The sequence below is a fragment of the Carettochelys insculpta genome, chromosome 31 (genome assembly GCF_033958435.1).
Source record: "Carettochelys insculpta isolate YL-2023 chromosome 31, ASM3395843v1, whole genome shotgun sequence".
In the NCBI taxonomy this organism is placed as follows: domain Eukaryota; kingdom Metazoa; phylum Chordata; order Testudines; family Carettochelyidae; genus Carettochelys; species Carettochelys insculpta.
In genome coordinates this window covers 6,199,866-6,222,120 of record NC_134167.1, presented here as the reverse complement: position 1 = coordinate 6,222,120, position 22,255 = coordinate 6,199,866, and positions in this window count along the sequence as shown.

Here is a 22,255-nt window from a genome sequence, read left to right as displayed (position 1 = left end):
ATTAAGTGGCTGAGACAATAAAACATCTGTCCTTCCTTAAAACCAGCAGAAATTAATAGTCATTTTCTTCCTGTTTTATGCCATGGATAGGATTAGTCATATTCTGATATTTATTATATAAGAGATGCTTCTCAAGTAACAAATCTAGGAAATATTAGATTCTGTCCCAAGGGCTGATATGACTGAACATGTTACAACTTGTTCCTTCAGCTACAGGAGATGTGGTAGATACTTTATATTGACTCTCTTAGCCTAGCAGTCACCTTCTGAGAGGAAGTGTTGTGTAGTAGATAGAGCACTGGACTGGGACTCTGGAGAGTGGGTTTTATTCTTGGCATTTTACTATTAGCCTGCTTGGTGACCTTGGGCAAGTCACTTCATTGTGACTCATTTTCTTTGTCTGTAAAATGGGGAAAATCATGACAAATGACCTCAGTCGTACAGTGGTCTGAAATGTACTCATGAAAAACACTATAGAAGAGCTCATTGTTATATCTGCTTCATAATATTTTAACTTTTGAAATCATCATTATTATTATTATTACTATTATTTATTTATATTGTAAATCTCCTAAGAACTCTAATCATAGATCTGGACTCTGTTGTGTTGGTGTGTAAACAATCTCCATAAACAATAGCAGGAGCGCTGATATTTTACTGATATTTTATTGTTCTCGCTCTACTTTTGACCAATGGATAGATGTCAATTTCTCTTGAATAAGCGCCCACCCTTTTTTAGATCTCGTATTCTTAGACGTGAGAAAATATGTATGCAATAACTTTGTTGGTGTTTTCTTATTTTAAATTAAAGTATTTTACTAGGAAAATCTCACTGACATAGTGATACATACGGATCGTTATCAAATGTTAAGTTTTGGAGACAGCTGATTGGAATATTTCCATTAAAAGCAATATTTTTTTTAAAAAAACCCCAAAACTAAGATATTCATTGGAAAAAATATTTTAATTAAAATGTTCTGGGGCTGTGACAAAAAAAGCCACAACTTATTTATTTACCAAAAACTGATTTTTTTTCTTTTTAAATCAAAAACTTGTTTAAGAAACTAAACAAAGGTCATGGGTTATTTTAACATTTTATTTGGACAAGACAAGATCTATGCCTGAATATACAAATACATATATATCAGCAATAAATTCTGATAGAAGATACTTTAAAACAGAGAAACAAACTTCCGAGAAATATTTCAGACTTCACCTCTTCAGGAAAAGATATATATAAACAGTAAGATTCCAAACTCTAAGAACAATGGTAGGGTTTTATTTAAGTAATGAAATGTTACTGTAAATATATTTGCAAGATTACCTCCCTAATTATGGGGCTGGGGGGCTGGGATGTGTCCATTGCTAAAGCACAAAAATAGAAATTAGAACCCTTGGGTACATATTCTCCAAGGCTTTATCCCTTGATTAGTAATTTATATCTGTAAACACAGTGTAAAAATGTTACCAACTTCGATTGTTAGATTTTACACCCCCTTAGTAGAAAGTATAAGCAACAAGGGAGGAAAGTAGTAACAAATCACTCTCCAAGTGTTCTTTATTGCCCATTTAAACTACAGGCTGTCTGAATGAGATGAATCAACCACTTTAACCTTTTTGCGCCTCAGTTTACCATCTGTAAAACAAGGGACAATACCACAGGAAAGAGGGGTGTCTGTAAGACTCATTTAATCTTTGTACAAAATATTATCTTCACCCCCAAAATTCCCTGCAAATGCAAAATAGAATCACCTCTGCCTGATAACAGATGAGCTATACTTTCAAGGTACTTGCTGAGATTAAATATTACTTATTATTTAATCGGGTCTTTCTTGGGATGTTTTTGTACTTTTTTTGGTATTTCCAGCAGTGTGTTCTTGTTGGTGAGGTACTAACTAGAACCAGGGAACCTGGGTTCAAATTCACTCTTTTCTATTTAACCTGCTAAGACCATGAAACAAGTAAGCTTTCCTGTCTGTCCCTCTGTTTCCCCTTCCACCATTTTTATGCGTTATTTGTTTAGACTGTAAGTTCTTGGGGCACAGACTGTCAGCATGCATATGTAGAGCACCTAGCAAAATATACATGATGAACAGTAGTATCACTTCCTCATCAGTCAACATACAGTTTTCATTTTTTCCCACAAAACCCTATTGCAAACTAACAACAACAAACAGGCAGCTTCTGCCTGTTAGACCCCAATTAGGGTTCACGCAGTCATCTTCTATTTCAAGAAAAAGGTGGAGTATGCATGACAGAGTGTGAGAGAAATGAAAGACTCCTTTATTATTGACTCTTCAATGACAACTACTAGCCTCTGACAGGAGAATATGGTCCTCCAAAGCCAGATCATTTTCCTAGGTAGTGTATCTTGTGCCCTCTTCCACTTCAAAAGACCTGACATATTCTATATTGGATACTGTCCACGACAGGATTTATCATTTAATTATAACTAAGAACATTGACTAAATCCCAGCTGCTTGGGGAAATTACTTAACAGAAATGCTGGATTCTCAATAAAACACTCAAAGTTTATTGCAGAGACAAATCACAAGGTGGTTCTTTCCTGGCTTTTCTTCCCACCCCCATCTTTAGCACTGATAAACCTTTCAGGTTTTCTAGCAAAGACAGACACCAATTATAAGGCACGTAATACATACAGATTAAATCAGAGCAAACATATTGGCCACACATAAAGCATATGGCAAGACATTGCGATGGTTTTGAACGCCTCTAGAGAATACCACAAGATCTATTATTTCCCATCACACTAGACATTAATTCTGTGTCTGCCATTTATTAAAACAAAAAGATGGACAAAAAACAGTCATTCTGAAACAGACCCACCTGAAATATGGTTCCCAATTTGCTGAGATATTCTGGGATCTGATTCAGCATCACCATTCACCTTGGCTACATCTACTCTACAGAGACAGTTCAAAAGAAGCTCTTCTGGAAGATCTCTTCCAAAAGAACTTCTTTTGAAAAAGTATATCCACACACACAGAAAAGCAGATAAAAAAAATGATCTGCCCTTTTGAAAGAAAGCCTCCTCACAGCCCCCGCTCTTTTGAAAAGATGGGTCAGGGATTGAAAAATCAGGCACCAAGAGGACCAGTCTTTCAGAAAAAGGGCCTGCAGAGCATCTACACATGGGTGGAAGAGCATTTTCAAAAGGAGTGCCGTGTTCTTTCAATTTAATTTTGAAAGAACGCTTTTATGTGCAGACACTTCACTAGATATTTTGAAAGAGCCCCTTCATTAAAAAAATATTTTGAAAGAACTTTCTCGTGTAGATGCAGCCCTTGTTTGGTTACCTATAGTAGATCAAACAGACCACCTAGGACAGCTATGAATAGTGGATTCTGTTTGTTTGATTGCTGGCAATTCCAAAATGTTGAAACAGGTTTTTTCTTTTAAATTTCCAATAAATAGGGAGAAAGAAAAATTCATTTTCCATTGACAAAATGTTGTTTTCCTTTTGAGTCAGACTATTATTGTGATACAACATTTTTAAAACTTTTTTTTTCAGAAGAATGAATGAAATTTTAAACAAAAACTCAGATCAAACAAAAAAACAACCAAAATATGTGGAAACTTGCAAGACACTGTTTAAATTTGGGGTGAATTTTTTAAGGTGAAACCAACATGAATTTTTAAATGAGTTGAACACAAGAGGAGTCTGTGACATTTTTAAATACTAAGGCTAGGGCTATACTATAGCCGCATCTTGAAATAGCTTCTGCAATTTGCATTGTGCAAACTGTGTAAGTTATTTTGAGGTAACTTATTTCAAACTTCCTGCTACCCCTTTCATGACAAGGAGTAGTGGGAATGAGATACCACACTCAAAATAGTCCTGCTATTTTGAGTGTGGTGTTTAGCCTCATGGTTTCTACTTCAAGACACAAACGTATCCCAAAATAAAAATCACAGTGTAACCATAGCCTAAGGGTATGTCTACACAGCAGCATTATTTCGAAATAAGCTATTGTGGAAAATCTCTTGCAGAATAGCTAATTTTGAAATAATACTGCTGTGCCCAAAATGCATTTCAAAATAGCCCTCAGCTATTTCCAATTAGTGTCTCTACACACAATAGAGCCTACGTTGAAATAGAGCCATTAGATGCTTATTTCAAAATATGCTCTTTTCCCATTCTATACAGCCCCTACTTTGAAATAGGCACTATTCCTCTGGAATGAGGTTTACCTATTGTGAAATAGTGGTTGCGTGTGTAGACACTTGCAAAGTTATTTTGAAATAATGTTTGTTATTTCTAAGTCACTTTGCTGTGCTGACATACCTAATAGATTTATTTGGATGTAAAAGTTTGGGGTAAAACCCACTTTGATGTATGTTTTTGCAGATACAGTGTAACACAGCTATCCCTCTGAGACTTGTAAATAAGTGTGTCTGAATCCATATTTTTGACTGGGGAAAAACACATTCTGCCAAGTTCAATGAATTCTGATTTTGCAGCACTTCACATTCCCTTTGCACTTCTATAAATGAACACATGGAGCGGGGAAAAGCAGAAACTTTGCGAGATGAACACCACCTACCTTTATGCCCTTTGGAAAGATAAGCAGACAAGACTTAATTTAACTGAGCCCAGCTACTCTTAAAATCTCCCTATTCCAGGCAGGCAGTGTGGTTCTTCCTGTACCCAGAAGGCATGAGTAAGTGCTCCGTTGACAGCATCTAAACAGGAACTCTTATCAGCCCTCTGAGCCTAGATCCAGTGCGAGCAGGTGAGTCATACTTCACAGTCCCAAAAGGAAAGATTTGAGCCCTGCATGCATTTTGTCTTTGAAAAAACAGCAATTAAGTTTTGAGCTAAATTGGAAAAACAAATGGGCGTAGGAACAGGCACCAAAGTATACATGGTGGTGAAAAAGTCCTGGCCTTCCCCCTTAAATACCACCTTTTCTCAAGTGTAATGCAAAATATTACAATACGCACATCGCCAACGAAAAGCTAAGTTAGAGTAAAGACATCATCAGTACAAGATTTCATTGGCTGACCATGTAGGGCAGGATGCTTTTTTTAGTAGTTTCTGAAAGCTGCCTTTTCCAAATTAACTCCTTTATGAGTACGATGGACACCACGATCTGTAACCATTCAAAGTAGGGACCTATGTATGTGTATTTACACACGCACACTAAAAAACATTTTGCTTTTGCCTATCAAGTTTGAAAGGCTAAGCAGCATTTTCGGTAGCCTCCCTCCCTCCACTAATACTTACAAAGCAGCAGCTAAATGCAATCACAGTTCATAATATCCATGGGTGCTGGGTGAGTGACTCCAGGGCTTGCAGAAGCAAGTCCTGCCCCATGACAGCACTGCCTCTTCCACACCAACCAGAGCCCAGCACTGCCCTTCCACAGTCACTGGCCCTTGCATCTCCCTACTACAGGGTACCACCCCACACAGCTGCTCCAGCCCTGGAGCTCCAGAGAGCTGTTGGGCAGTATGGCCCCTGCCTGCCCTAGTGCTCTAAAGAGCTGGTAGGGACACAGCAGCAACCTATCCCAGTCCCAAACCTCTGTAGGGCTGGCCAGCACACATGGCACAGGGAGGCTGGGGCCACACTGCCCCCACCCCTGAAATTCAAGGACCCTTCCCACAGCCAACCCACCAGCCTTAGTGCTGTGAGGACAAGCAGCTCTGCCCCCTACCCCAGCCTCTGGCACCACAACAGCAGGCTGGAGAGGGGGCTCTGTGGGACTCTGGTGGAGCATGGGTTGGACAAGGTGAGGCAGTTTGGGAAGGCATTGTCTTCCCCTGCCTGTGATACCCACCATCCACGACATTATCCCTTTGTATTGTCTGACTGTTTAGTGAAATATCTGGGAGCAGGAAGGGTTGCAAATGGTCTTACAGAACAATTTGGCAAAAGGCTGTAAAAGCTTTGCACCATGAGTTAGATTGGCACATGGGAGAGTATATTTAAGGGAATTTGCTGTAAATTTAAAGCAAGAATGCTGCCATGACAGCAGGGGATTGGACTCCATGATCCAGAGCACTCCTTCATTCTTATGTTCATAACCTACCTTTGTTTATAGATTGCATTTACTCTTCTCCCTTCTCAAGTTGCAAAATCCAAGGGCCTAATTCTGTCCCTCCATCCTCTTCCCCTCATAAATTACTCACTGCAAACTGTGTCCTCTGTCCTGGTCTCAACAGTGGATTTGAATTTTAACAGAGAAATGATCTCTTTTCTGCTCTATCCCCTTCCAGTTGCAATCACCCTCCTCTATATATGTTTTATAACCTAATAAATAACCATTTAAATGAACCAAAGCTGGGCCAGTTAACACAGTGCCAGGAAGAATAAGAATAAAAAAAGGCTGATGCACAATAGATCCTTGATACAAATAAAAGAATGAGATGCGACTTATCTCTAAAAATTATAGTGCACAGATAGTAATACTTCAGCAATAATCAGTACATTTATAATAACCATTATTTCAGATCCCATTGTGGTTAAAGGCTGAGCTGTGAATAGGTTTCAAAAATATTCTCCATAACTTTTTTTTTAGACAGTCCTACATTCAGTCTTGTTCCTTGCTGTTTCCTCCTTTGCAACAACTTACTTGGCCCCACTCCTCCCCTCCCTGCTTCATCCCCCTCCTCCCATGCCAGTCCTTTTGGCTGCAAAACCCTCCTCTCTTTCTATGAATAAAGAACCACCTTTCTTCTCCATATACTACTCTTATTTGTACTCAGGGACAAGTATCCATTGTGATAGGGATTAAACCACTCATATTACAAACAGGTCCTATTAGTAAAAGTTTATGGTTTATTTGGACAAGACAAAAGATGAGACAGGGAAGAGAACAGGCAATGTCAACCGACTCAGCCTAGGTCATACGCCAGCTCAGAGCAAGCAATAATCCAGACTCCCAACACAGACAGAGCCTATCAGCTCTACAACTGGGAGTGTTTTTGAGGAATGCAGGATGTATGGTGGGGGGTGTGTGAAAGCGACCTCCAAAATGATTGCTGTGCTCCTTATCTTCTGCACCAAGAATGGCAGAGTTTGGGATATCCCCTTGTGCAACAAGCATATGGTGGAGTCATTGCTTATTCTGCTAATCCCCCATGGGTAGGTGCAGTTCTACAATGGCCCAGAAAGGGAACACTGCTTACATTAAACTTTTAATCATGTTTAGTTTTTGAAATCAGTTTGCTGGCTTTATGCTTTCATGACAATCAAAGGCTCAAAATTTCATGTTCAAATGACTACCCTCTGCTTAGACCTGAAGCCGCTAGTTTCAGCCTCTGTCAGAAACTGACTACAGTGTGAGAGGGATCTCTCATCTGCTCCTGCACTGCACTTTCTATCAAGTTTTTCTCCTTCATTTCATAGCAAGTGGCCTCCAACTTAGATCCTTCTGTCTTGCCACAATGCCTTCCTCTGGCCCATCTCCCCTTCTCCATTCCATGCCGTGAAATGCCCGATGACATTCTTTGCATATAAGTTGTTTACCTGATTACCCAGAACATGGAAGAAAAGCTGAACACTAAACCACACAGAAGATCAATTAATCAAACTAATTGCGTGAATGCAGTTTTCCTTGCTTGGTGTTATAGCAGCAACTGCTGTAGTGCAGGGGAGGCCTGGCTGACTCTCTAGGGCATTGAAAGTGTTTGGGGTACTTCAGTAACAAAAATCTTTTACACTCATCCTGAAGACTTCTTAATGAAAAGAAAGGCCTCTATGCATATTTCTGCGTACGCGCACACGCGCACATACACACGCAGTTTATAAGTAGCATGAAAATTTTTATTTAAAATCCTAAAACTTTCCATTCTAAGCAGTTTGTTATACTTCAAGATCTCCTTTCTTCATTCACACCACAGGGAATGTTATCGCTATTGACCCAGTTATGTCTCCACTAATTATATTCTGGTACCTCAACTACCTTTACAGTTTCAACTGTTTAATTCCATGTATGGAAAATGCAGCGACCTTAATACACCCTGGGGCAGATTCACTTCTGAGGGCTATGTATTTACACCACGATGAATCTGTTAAGTTCTTTGCAACTCTTGGGGTGAAGTTGGCCTGGGAAATCCAAGGTGATGAAAGATATATGATTTCAGGTAACCATATGGCAGTCCATGATTCTGCATGATTTTTGACTGCACAAGATACAGGAGTCTAGGTTGAGTTTCACTTTAAGTTTTTTTTTTTTTTCAAACTTTAAATTCAAAGCTGGAACTCTCTAACTCCCACAAACAAAGATTTTCCTGAGGCTCCGGTTAATGAAAGATACTAACTTTGTGCAAGAAATACAGTGATTCCCCACGCCTATGAATGGGTCAAGAATGCCAGGAGGGCAGGCACATTTTGAATAAAGTAAAATGTGCTTTTTCTATTCCTAATTGGCCCTGCCTGATCCCCAATGTAATATGAACCCCGCTCACTTACTCCGTTATGCATGGGGCCAGGATTCAGCAAACAGCTATAGCATAATATCAAAGTAGCCGTGTTAGTCTGTGTCTTTGAGAACAAGAAATCCTGTGGCACCTTATAAACTAACAAATATTTTGGAGCATAAGCTTTCAAGGGCAAAGACCCGCTTCGTCAGATGCATGCTTATTCATCAATGTCAACACATTACACAGTTTTGTCTTTCCAAACATTCAGTACATGGTACAATTCTACAGCTTTTGGTAGCAGCGTGCCATTGGTTATAACAGTCAGCATGAGTAACAAGAACAAACCCATTGCAATTATACATTTACTTTGCTCTTTGGTATACCACAACCTTTGTGTAACATTCTTGAGAATGTTACCAGATATCTAATCCGATATGGAAAGGCCAAGCAGACCTGATAAGTCTCATAGTACTGTCATGAGTGGGGGCTGGAGTACTTGATAAATAAAATTGGTCTGCACAAAGAAATCAAACTTTTAAACTCTGTTATAATATATTTCATCTCCGAGAAGTCTCTCTGCTGAAAAGTGTGAAGCACTTAGGAGGCAAGTCATAAACATAATCCATTTACCACCAAATGTAGGTTCCAGCAGACATGTCCTTGTTCTTTTGGAGGCCACGTGCATAAGAAATACTCCCTGCTGTGTCCAGAAGTCTGCTTGCTTAGGTAATCTTTAGATAATGAACTGTATGATGTGCTTGCACTTATGTGAGGTTGAAGAATCAACCAGGGGAATAAAACAGCCCATCCACTCAACCAAGGTGCATTTATCTGGATGCTTCATCTGATCCAGAATTGACAAAGAAAACAAGCTAGGGGTAGGAGAAAAACCCACTGATTGCTGACGCTATGTGATAGCAGAAAAACAGGAATAATCCTAATGACCCTGGGAAACCAACTAAAGATTCAGGATAAATTTTAGCCAGTAACACAAGTGCCTGTGCTGGGTTTGTTTAGAATATTTCTCTTTCAAAGGAGTCAGGAAAACTTCAATTACAGTTGGATAAAATTTTTGAAATGTCAAGATTGCCATGATAATTTTTCCATGGAAAAAATAATTTTCCATTGTTTAAAAGTTATTTTGTCTTTAAAATGATCACAAGCAATGAGGATTGTTGTTTTCTATCGCATCCACCAGACAGTGTCTTCTAAAAACCCTGAACTCCTGACCCCATCCTGTGGCATTGATCTGACACAGACTTAATGGGAAGAATGCCTTCTACTGAACTTCTTCCAGCAGGAGCTGCAGCAGTTGGCCTTCAATGGAAATCTTTCTAGGACTGAGATTGTTTTGCTGAGAAGTCTGAAAGGATGGCAGTAGAGAGCAGCAGGGAGTCAGATCATTTTGATTTGGTCCCTCCTGGCTTGAATAGCTGAGTAGAAAATAGAGAACCAGTGTTGTTGCGAAAATAAAACTAAGCATGTCCGCTGGGGAGGTTGATGTATGTGTAGACCATGGGCATTTCCCTTTCCTCCCATACAACCCAATATTATATATTTATCTGACAATAAATATAAGCTTAAAACTTTGTAAAATTTCAAGATGAGAGACTTTGAAGCACTGACAAAAATTCAGCTGCAACTCAACTGACCTAGTGAGCTGCATACTTCTCAGCACAGCTTCCCATTAAATACTGATTATTAAACAGTACTGAAAATCATCGTCAGGCAAAGGTTGCACCCAGCTGAGAGACAAATCCCCCCAGCTGATCCACTCCACTCATTAAAGCACCTATTTCTGTACCTCTTGGACTAAAGTAGATTTAAAAACAACAGAGGGTACTGGTTAGGCAAGGCTGTCTTCCCCAGTGCTATAAAATACAGAGTATATGCCATGAACAATCATTATGGCATTTTTCCCCTTCACAGTTTCCATATTTTAAAAACACACACATATAGGTAACTTGTCCCCCAAGGCTTGGCAAAGAAACTGCTTCAAACAACTAGTTAAACTGATTCATATGACTGTTATATTAACTGATTGGAGAGATAAGATTGCTATGAAAAGCAAACATAGGGAGGCAGATGCAGGAATAGATTTTTAAAAGATCACATGAAAGGTAAATATGTAAAGAGTTACTTGGCAAAATACTGGACAAGTGCACATTTACACATATACACTGATTTTTATTTCTCTCTTCTACAGCCATCTTTCCCCTATAAAATATTTCAAAAAGAAAGTTAGGTGTCATTAGCCCCATTTTATAGTTCTGTCATCTTTGGCAGGTATGTGGCCCCCATTACTGTAGCATCCATTCACCAGTCTTCTATGTATTCATCCTCACAGTATACCTGTGAATCGTGAAGTGTTCGTCTCCCTGTTTTACAGATGGAGAATTGAGGCAAAAGACTAAGTGAGTTTCCTAAGGTCAGGGGTCTGCAACCTGCAGCTCCAGAGCCACATGTGGCTCTTTAAGGGCTTCTTTGTGGCTCTCAATGCTAAAATTGCAAAGTAAAAAATACCCTCCTGATTATTTTCGATATTTCAGCGAACATCTAAAAACCCAGTGATGAACAACTCATATCTAAATAGCAAACAATAGGTGATCTTGAAATGTTACATAACTCCACCTTTCTATGCATTGTGGGATATGTGTGCATGCTGTTCTTAAAACAGGGGTTACAAAAAGCATGGTTGGACATTATTTATTAAGGACGGTCTCATATTCACAGGCATTGTGGCCCTTGAATTAATGAGCTTTTACTGAATATGAACAAAATGGTTCTTGTTGCTCTTTTGGTTGCCAAACCCAGCCCAAGGTCATAAAGGGAATCTGTTTACAATGGAACTTGGAAAGTTATTTTCAGAGAGACATACCTGCGCTAGTGCCCATCAAGCTATTGCACTAAAAATGGAGCCAACCCATTCCAACCCAGAGTCTACTGATTTATTCAAGGCAGCTAGCACCTCCCCTCACCCTAGTTATACAATTTTTTCTTAGCAAGCTTGCTCATGTCTCACTCCCCAAGACTGGTTTTGTAACTCCAACTAAAATCATAGACATATGTTATGGCATCCCAGGGAATGAACCATAGGTCTTCAACATTGCTAATCTAAGACATAGCAACCAGGTCAATACTCCATTTTGTAGAAGAATTTAAAAAACACGTTAGGCGTAGAGATGAAGGAACTTGACTAATGTCCTCGGTAGGTCGGTAACAGAGCCAGACCTGGAACCAAGTCTTCTGACTCGGTTCAGTGCCTGTGTCCACTGGATTGCATTGCCTTATTACTACAATAAAGTGATATAATCCAACAAACATGATCACTATAGGCTTTGCAATAGTCAGCTATTCAGTACATTCTTCCTGAAACCAAATGGATAGCAGAAAGCTCTTTTCTCAAATCATCTATGTTAACAGCATCATTTTCCAATTCTCCTCCTCCTCATTTACTGGGAACAGTCTGAGAATCACAGGAGATTTAAGGATATATCTTTAGCTGGTTGGCTAGCTCAAAAATGAGTGATTAAGGACAGAGATTTCACATAGTTACTTTTTCTCATATCTTATAAAGGTCAGTGACTATAGTCTCTTATTCCCAGATAAATTCTGAGTGCAGATTATATATATATATATATATATAAAATGCACATAGATGCATATATATGCTTGTCCTCTTGAGAGAATTTGCTTCTAGAGACGATAAAATTTGAATGTATTCTGCACCTTTCATATTCAAGGTACTGCTATGAACTTCATCATAATGCAACTGGAGGCCAGCAGAAAATGGAATGCACAAGCAAACAGGGAAAGCCCATAAATAGCCCTGTACCAACTCTTGAATATTAGAACCTGTTTTTCAGTGGGAGACTGAACAGTAAACAAGACACTATAGTCTTCACAAGGAAACAAACATTACTTGCTTTCCCTTGATGGCCTCTTGATAGCTCATCAAAAGAGGAAAACAAGCCATAGCCCAGTAGTTCTTTCCAAGGCTTGGTCTACACTAGGCATGTAAGTTGATTATCGATACGCAATTCTAGCTACAGTAATTGTGTAGAATTGACTTATCTACAATCAGCTTACCTGGCTGTCTTTACAAAGCAAGGCCGATGGGAGAAAATCTCCTGTCAACCTCCCTTATGCCTCGCGATACTGAGGCATACAGGAGGTCAAATGTCAGCCCCCGATAGTTCAACTTTGCACATCTCCACTGACTGTGTCAATCTTCTGCATAGTCTATATGTACACTAAGGCCTGACTGCACAGCTGTTCTTGTGGTTCAGGAACTAATTTAATATTGCAGAGCTGGGTTTAATTCCTGACTATCCACACAGACATCTGGTGTGAAGCTGGGCAAGTTGCTGAGGTGTTTAAAATATCTTTAAAAAACAGGGCATAACAGTCATTGATTTCAAGGGGAGTTAGGCTCTGAAGCACTATTAACAATCTGGGCCTTACTCTCTGGGCACGCCTACACGACAGTGAGACACTCAAACTGGCCTGAGTTCATTCAGTTGGGCTCACAGGGCTTGGGCTGCACGACTGTTTAACTGCCTGGAGTTCATGGCTAAGGCTGGCGCCTGGGTCCTAGGACCCTGTGAGATGGAAGGGGACAAACCACCTGGAGTAGATCATCTTGAGGTGGGGGAATGGGAGTGAATCCCAGAGCAGACCACACTCTCTCTGACTCAGTTCCCCATTGTAATGCTACCTCCTGCCCTCCATGGCGTGTTTAGAAGGTGAAATTTGCCAACATGCATAATAAAGGGCAACCTAAGAATCCATCAAATTAGACAAGAATAAAAGCTGCATCATTTGTCCTCCTTTGAATCCCTTCCTAAAATACTCCTTCACTTCCTTCCCTCACCACTCCCTAAAATAGGTAGCTGGCACGTAGAGGAAATTGTGCTGACTAGTATTGTCATTAATTGTACTGCTGGGTCTGTCTATTCCCATCTATTAGCTCACCAGTTCTTTGGGGCAGATACCACCCTTTTATTTTTAAAGTGCCTAACACAGGGGTGGGCAATAATTTCTGTTGTGGGGGGCCACTCCAAGATTTTGAATAAGTGGTCAAGGGCCACACTTTTCTATGGAGGGGGTCTGGGGGTCTGGGATCTGCCTGGATCTATCCATAAGGCTTGGGAACTGGCCAATGGGAGCTGAAAAATTGTGCTGAACAGCCCCTGCTCCTACCAGGATCTCTCATCTCCCATTGGCCAGTTTTGTGCTTCCCTCCTCCAGAAAAATCTCTTGGCTCCTATTGGCCAGACAATGGGAGCAGAAAGATTTTGCTGGGGGTGGTATGTGAAGCTATCCCCCATCCCACCAGCATAGAAGCCAGCCATGGGCCGGATTAAAAGGCTCGGTAGACCAGATTCAGCTCATGGGCCACACTTAGCCCACCCCAGGCTAGAAGAATGGTTTGCTGGTCCATAAGTGGGGCTTCTAAGCACTACAATAATACACAAAAACAATAGCAAAAGCATGACATTTTGGTGAAAGTCTTAAAGCAAGAACTTTCTGTATTCAGAGTTGGACTCGTGTACTGTATTATTGGAACACATTACTGTGAATACACACACAGCTATACTCTTCTCCTAAGTCATTGTTTCTCTGTCTCCTGGTATGTTTGTGGTCTATGCTTTGAGAACTACTGCAGTACTTCAACTTAGAGCAGAGGTGGTATGCTGATAAATGTGTCCAAAGCTGAACATAGTATCAACTCCTAGACTCGCAGTGGAGTTCCTGATAAAGGACGCAGCTTTTTACCTATTTATTTCCATGTCTGTGATATAAACTAAATCTTCTTTTGTTGCTTGGCTAATCCTTACACAGTCTTTGCAAAGAGATATGTTTTTGTCACTTCCTCTTGCTGATAAGCCTTGTATCAAGGTTGCAAAGGAAGGAATTGTAATTTTTCAATTTAAGTGACTGCTCATATCAACTGGAGTCTTGGTTAAACAAATCCCCAGTGGAACAAGAGATAGGGAGCAATCTATTAGTACATTAAACCAAAAAATTGTTTCCTACACTATGTGTGCCCCTAAAAAGAATTTCTCCTGGTTTGCTCTAATAATTACTTACAACTAGTACACTTGATACATTTCTAGCCAATTAACCTGACAAATATTTGTAGTGGCTTGCTGTTATTGTGGTGATGAGGAGTTGGCAAAAAGATTCTGAAACACTGTATCTCCAATTCATTTGCCTGATCCTTACACCCTAAGAAATTGCTGTTAGCAGCTACTAGTCTTGAGCCCTGCCTATATTAATGAAGAAATATCTAGTGGTGTAACTATAAATCCATAATGTAGACACAAAATAGTTTAAAACAGAATTCTCACCACTGTAGCATTACTCAGTTAGACAAACTGCAGTGACATGAAATCTGATAAATCTGCTTTACATTGGTAAAGCACATCAGCACAAAGGAGTTTGAAAGAGTTTGGATCCATGTAGACAATATAAATAGGGGACCAATTCTTCTATTTTATTTGACAAAATATGTAGAGGTTGAAGACCTCTGGTGCTGGAGAGTTCAAGGAAGGCTCTGTCAACTAGGTTCCATTTTCTCCTGCTGGTGTCAATACTGGACATTTCCACTTGTAAGTTGGAGGAGAGGTCAGAGCTCCTTTGAGAGCAGTGCAGGCTCTAGTTCAGAGTAAGACAGACAGACCCAGCAATCTTGGATTCTATTCCCAGATCTGCTATTTATTCTCTGAGCAACCATGGGCATGTCTCTGTGCCTCAATTTCCTTATATTTAAAATGAGACCACTACTAATCCCCTCACAAGATCCATCATTGTTTTAAAGCACATCATTCAACAGAGTGCTCTATGACTATAATTAATCATGCTCCAGACTTATTGCAAGCTGGGTCACAAAGGGCTATCCCTTCCAAGGTATAAAGGTGCATTACGGGTTGAGCAGAGACAGAAGAATGATTGCACCTTTCTGTGAAGCATCCAGAATGCCTTATCAGAAGCCACATCTACACTGAGAATGTGCAGACTGTTGTGTATTGGGTTGTTGTATTTCTAGACCTTGTATATTGGATCGTCTCAGTGATGGATCTAATTGTTGTCATAGTAACTGCGTTCGATCATTAAAGGGTTCACCCAGCTGGTTTTGGTTGGTTCTAGCTTGTAGCATGAGATGCAATAAATGGGAAAGCAGCTATGTTCAAATGATTTCTTCCTAAACTCAGTGACTCCAAACAACGTAATAAAGACAGACATGAACTAGTTAGCTCGAAGAAGAGCAGAGAGGTAGCAGCTGAATAATCTCCCCTGGGAAACTGTGTATGACTGTGTAGACCAACCAGTGCTACCATTGCTTCAGTACTCTTGTAATTTGAGCTAGGCCAGCTCTATGCTATGGGGAAAAAATGATTTAAGATACACAACTCCAGCTATGTGAATTGTGTAGATGGAGTCAACATATCTAAAATTGATTTTTCTTGCTGCCCCCACAGCAGGAGGTCAACAGGAGAAACTTTCCCATCAACTTCCCTAACTCCTCACAACTGCAAGGAGTACAAGAGTCCTTGGTGGAGCCCTGATCATTCAATCTGGTGGACCCCACTAGGCATACTAAATTGAACCCTAGAAGATCAACTTTCACTATGCCAATCTTCCCGGTAAGCGTAGGTCTACCTCTAGTTAGCTTAAATACATTCACATTTCCTGCAATCATGCCTCTGATGGCAGCAAAGAAATACCCTAGACACTGGGCTAGAGATACTTTTCTTTTTTGTTTTTATATCTCCCTGTAAAATGTGGTTGCTCTGTGATAGTCTGGTTCTTTCACTTCAGATGGGCATCTCCAATGCTGTGAAAGATGTTAGTAGCTGGAACGGATGGAGAAGGATAAAGTGTGAATACAGTCGGAACTTCTTTTGGGGGTGGGCAGGGGTAAGAACCTGTGAGATTTCAGGTAGTACCATCTCACTTTGAAAAGTGTTGTATTTGAATCCAATCAATGAATTTCTAAAGGAAAATAATTTATGCTGGAGTCCATGTAACATTGCTCATATCCTATTGGCTGGAAGAATTGTGGGGGAATAAAAGGTTAAAGAGACATCATTTCAGCTAGTGCTCTACATAGGCCATGTGTTGAATTAATGGAGTAAAACGTATCCTTAATGTGACCCCAATGAAGTAAGACGGTTATTTCAAGGATGATGGATGAATTCAGACCATTTAATTTGCAGGCAGAGTACTATTTCTGAGCTGCTGGACACAGCAGCTTCAGCAAATTAGTTTGACTTTTTCAAATTTTAGGTACTCGTAAATTTTCTTTTTATTTTGTTGTATAGTAGCTACTGGTGTCATCTATGACAACAAATTCCCTGTGTTCAGAAAGTGGTGGTAATGCTTTTATGATCATTTAAGCTCATTTTTCTGAATACTAAGGAAAGCTCATTAGCCTCTCATTTTGGGTATTATGGAAGGGTGCCTTGTGAAATTTCAGTCTCTCCCAATCTTTAGTGAGGAGCTAGCTGGCTCATCAGCCTGGGTTTACCACATGACTTTGCTTGTTCATCTGGGCAAAAGGACTCTTAATGATCCTTACGGAATGAGAAATCAAACATTTGGTTTCAGACTTGTGAAACCAAAATGACTTGTGAAACCAAATGCAGAAGATTGGCAGCACACAATTGTCCATCTTCCCTTGGAAATTGGATGGTTAAGTGTTCTACTGCCAGTTTTTAGAGACGAACAAGAGAAAATGTTGCAATGCTAGCCTTAATAACTTCATTGATCAGCTAGTATAGCTGCTGAAAATGCATCAGTTATGAGGGGCTGAGATTTCACTGAACTACAGAGTAGCAGCAAATAACTGTTGTGTAAAAGAGTAAAATTCAGCCTCTATGCTGAGATCTAGCACAAGGGCTAGAGCACCTCAACTCCCAATTACTCCTTCAATATAGGGTCTGAGAAGTTACATAGAACTGTTGCTCGTCCTCTACACAAGGCTGAATTCTAGGCTTTTGACCCAAAGGTCTCACAACAGCAAAAATTTCCCATAATGCAGCAAGCCTGCAGGTGATGCAGAATATGCTGCCTTATCTATCCACCATGCAGTAAGCTTTCATCAATACAGCATGCTGTTGTGTAGACATGAGCAGCAGCAGAAGTGTAAACGTATTTTGCTGAATTTTTTTTATTGCATTTATCAATAAATTTTAAAGCAGTGCAACAACTTTATGGACAAGCTCTCTGCAACAGCACATTTGAACAAGGTCTTGAGTCCATCGACCTTTAGCAAAAGGAATTAAACGTGCTAAACTAAATGTTGAAGGTTAAGCATATATGTACATGCTTTGCTGAACAGAGAGAGGTGAGAAAATGCTAGCTAGATAACCTTCTCTACCCAGTTGAGATCACATAAAAACAAAAGCTACTTAATATAATTTTTTGGATCTATGTTTTATAAAACTGTCATGCCATTTTCAGTACAGCACTATCTCCAGACCTGAAGAAGTGGGTCTGCCCCATGAAAGCTCATCACCCAATAAATTATTTTGTTAGTCTTTAAAGTGCTACATGACTGCTTTTTTGTTTTGATACAGGCTAGCATAGCTACCTCTATCTTACTAAAATATAAATGTAATCCAACATATCCAGATTAAGTGTGTGTGGTGCAGGGGGGGAGGGGAGATTAATTTTAACTACAGAGAGATTCTAAAAGAATTTTAGAGGTGGGTAAGCATGCATTTTTGTTCCTTAAAAATTTAGGCAGGAAGCATGTCATGAAATACTCTAGTGTGAACTTGTCTCCTCCTCTCTAACACTGCTGTCAGCCTCACCTGACAGGCCAGAAGTTGAATGGATCATGGAAACTAACATTTTTAAACCTGGAGCCTAAAGTAAATGCATTAAATCCCCTTTCAGGAACAAATATATTTAAAAAATCTCTGATTTCCAGAAGAGTTGAGCATCCATAAAGCCTACCAAAGTACATGGGAGCTGGAGGGTGCTAAACAATTTTTGAAGAAAAAATAAATCCTGTTTACATATGGTTTTTGGTAGCCTAATTTTAAGCAGTCCAGTTAGAAAATTTCCACTTGATTTCCCCTCTCACCCCCAGGGAGTGTTCCTCCACGGCAGGTTTGAGGCATGTTGATATGGGTACAACAAAGGGAATTTACATTTCACTTTTGTCCCATTTTTTTGTCTTATAGATAAGGAGGGGCCTTTAGTCTTTAGGGCTTTTCTCTGGCATCTCTATGAAATTCATTAAAGAAAGGTATGGGGCAAAAACGTGTTTTCATGCCACCTGTCCTGACCTAGTGAGTTTCAAACTGCATAAACCTCTGCTCTTAATGTAATGAAGCTCATTGTTCCTTATTACCATCTTTTAGTAGCTCTCCAACCCAACCTTGAACAGGATGATAGCCCTCTATCAGTGTGGGTTATCTCCAATCCATTATATGCTGATCTAGCAAATGGAAACAAGCCAGAACTACTTGCAGCCTGAACCCTTTCACCACTAATCTTATCTGTTACTAAAAAAACAACAAGCAGCAGACAGAGCTAGCAAGCTGGCTAGGCATGCCAGGAAACATTATCACTACCTCGTTGCTTCTCATGTGGTGCCCGGTAGTTGTGGCTGTGATAATGAATTTGCTGAATATATCAATGCAGTGTTGCTTGATGCTGAAGCAAAAAACGACCTTCCTGCATTTAGGTGAATGTTCAAAGCCAATCACCACAACAGGTAACATTCAGCACTGTGAACTGGGCCTACCCTAGACTCTTCTACTACTTACTCCCCTAAAACAGAGCCCATATCAGGGTAGGATTTAGGTCATGTCTGGCAAGCTGATCACATGGGAGCACATTTGGCTCAGTGCAACAATAGAAAATAGGTCTCCTAGCAGGACAGCAGGCTGGGAACTTGCTACTTTATCTAAATTGCATCACAACAGTGGGAGACCAAAAACATCTGCTCACTAAACAAAAAGTATGGGCTGTGTGGGAGAAATAGCAGCATAAGAACTACCACACTGGGTCAAATCAAAGGTCCATCTAGCCCAATATCTTGTCTTCCAACCGTGGCCAACACCAAATGCTCCAGAGTGAATGAACAGAATAGGGAAGTAAGTGATCCCTCCAGTTTCCAGCAAACTGAAGGTAGGGATACTGTTCCTGACCATCCTGTGTAATAGCCTACTTCGAAATCCCCTTATTCCTATCTGTTGTTAGGAATAAGGGGATTTCGAAGTTAGGGGGTCCTTTTGAAAAGGAGCCCCATCTGGACGAGCTGCACGGTGGTGAGCCACGTCAATTTCGAAGTGCTGCAGCTGCCGACATTCTAATGAGGTGCTGAATATGTATTTCAGTGTTTCATTAGTAAACTTCGAAAAGACCATTTGCATGGCTGTTTTGGGCTAGTGTAGACATAGCCACTGAGGGACATATCCTCCGTGAGTTTATCTAGTTCTTTTAGAACCCTGTTGTAGTCTTCACCTTCACAAAGTGCTCTGATAAGGAGTTCTGCAGGCTGGCTGTACGTTGTTTGAAGAAATATTTCCTTTTATTTGTTTTAAATCTGTTTTCTATTGATTTCATTTAGTGACCCCCTGGTTCTTGTGTTACAGGAATGAGTAAATAACTTTTCCTTGCTTAATTTCTCCATAACAGTCATGATTTTATGGACATATCCTTCCTTAGTCATCTCTTTTCCAAACTGAAGAGTCCCATTCTTCTTACCCTCTCCTCATATGAAAGTCATTCCATACACCTAATCACTTTTGTTCCCCTTTCTGATCCTTTTCCAATTTTCTTTTCTTTGAGGTGGGAGGCCAGGTCTGCGTTCAGCATTCAAGGTGTGGCCATGCCATAGATTATAGAGGAAATATCATAGTTTCTGTCTTAATATCTGTTGCTTCCTTAATAACTGTGAGCTTGGTTTGCTTTTCTGACTGCTAGTACACACTGAACAGATGTTTTTTTAGGAACTATCCACGATCACTCAAAGATCTCTTTCCTGAGTTGTAATTCAGAGCTAATTTAGACCCCATAATTTTATAGGTATAGTTGGGTTTATGTTTTCTCGTGCCTTACTTTGCATTTATCAATGCTGAATATCATCTGCCCTTTCATTGCCCAGTTTTGTGAGATCTCTTTGTCAATCCTCACAGTCTGCTCAAGGCATAACTATCTGCAAATGTTGATGCTTCACTGCTTCCCCTTTTTTCCAGATTATTTATGAATACGTTGACTAATACTGGTCCCAGTATGAATCTCTGGGAGACAACACTATACTTATCTCCATTCTGAGAACTGATCATTTATTCTTCACCTTTATTTCCCATCTTTCAACACTTAGGCCATGTCTGCACTAGCCCAAAACTTTGAAATGGCCATGCAAATGGCCATTTCGAAGTTTACTAATGAAGCACTGAAATACTTATTCAGTGCCTCATTAGCATGCGGACGGCCACGGCACTTCAAAATTGACATGGCTCGCCGCCGCACGGCTCGTCCAGATGAGGCTCCTTTTCGAAAGGACCCCAGCTACTTCGAATTCCCCTTATTCCCATCTGCTCATAGGAATAAGGGGACTTCAAAGTAGCTGGGGTACTGTCGAAAAGGAGCCCCGTCTGGACGAGCCGTGCTAATTTCGAAGTGCCACAGCTGCCCGCGTGCTAATGAGGCACTGAATATGTATTTCAGTGCTTCATTAGTAAACTTTGAAATGGCCATTTGCATGGCAATTTTGAAGTTTTTGGCTAGTGTAGACGTAGCCTTAGTGATCCATAGAGGGACCGTCTCTCTTACCCCATGATAGCTTACTTTGCTCAAGAGCCTTTGGTGAGCAACTCTGTCAATGGCTTTTGGAAAATCTAAGTGCACTATATCCACTGGATCACCTTTGTCCACATACTTTGTTGACCCTGTCAAAGAATTCCAGTAGATTGGTGAGGCATGAATTCACTTTTCAAAAACCATGTTGCCTCTTCCCCTACAAGTAATATTCACCCACATGTCTGTGAAATCTCTTCTTTACTATAGTTTCAACCACTTTTCCCAATACCGAGGTAGGCTTTACCCGTCTGTCATTGTCAGGATCACTGCTGGAGCTTTTTTGTAAAATTGGCACATTAGCTGTTCTCCAGTCATCTGGTACAAAAGATGATTTAAATTGTCAGGTTGCATATTATAGTTAATAAGTCTGCATCCCATAATAGCCCATGTGACCCAGATAACTGTGTCATGACCACTTTACTTTACACCCAATGGTAGCACAACCTCATGCAATTCTATCCATTGTACACCACACAATCTAAATTCTTTCAACTTATCCTGAGCAGCCATTGAAACATGGTTGTTGCTTCTCTCCTATTTTCTTCCTGCTGTGCTGGTATTTAGTTGCTTGGAACTGAATGCAATACTTCAGAGGTCATCTCTTGAGTGCAAGAACTATTCCATGTCAGTTCAAGAACAGCATTTGGGTTTAGTGCCTTTTTTTAAAAAAAAGTATTCTGCTGAAGCCAAAGAAACAAATCTATTGGCAAAGAGCTATAAACTCTCAAAGGCCTGATTTTCTTTGTGGAGACCCGAGATGTCTTCCTAGGCAGTGAAGCAGTTTGGTTGAAGGGAAAGCCACCCCAATGTGCCCTGGTGGGCAGGGACAGATTACTCTTATGCCACTCCTCCCCCACAGGAAGAAGAAGGGCAGGGCTGGAAATATAAAGGCTGGCACTGAGATCTCAGCTGGGCCCCCACAGCTGGAGGAACCCAATGCCTTCCATAGCTCTCAAGCTGGGAGGCTGCTATGCTCCTTAAAGAAGAAGATGACCGGTCACGATCACTGACAAATCGAGTCTCAGAGAAACTGCAAGCT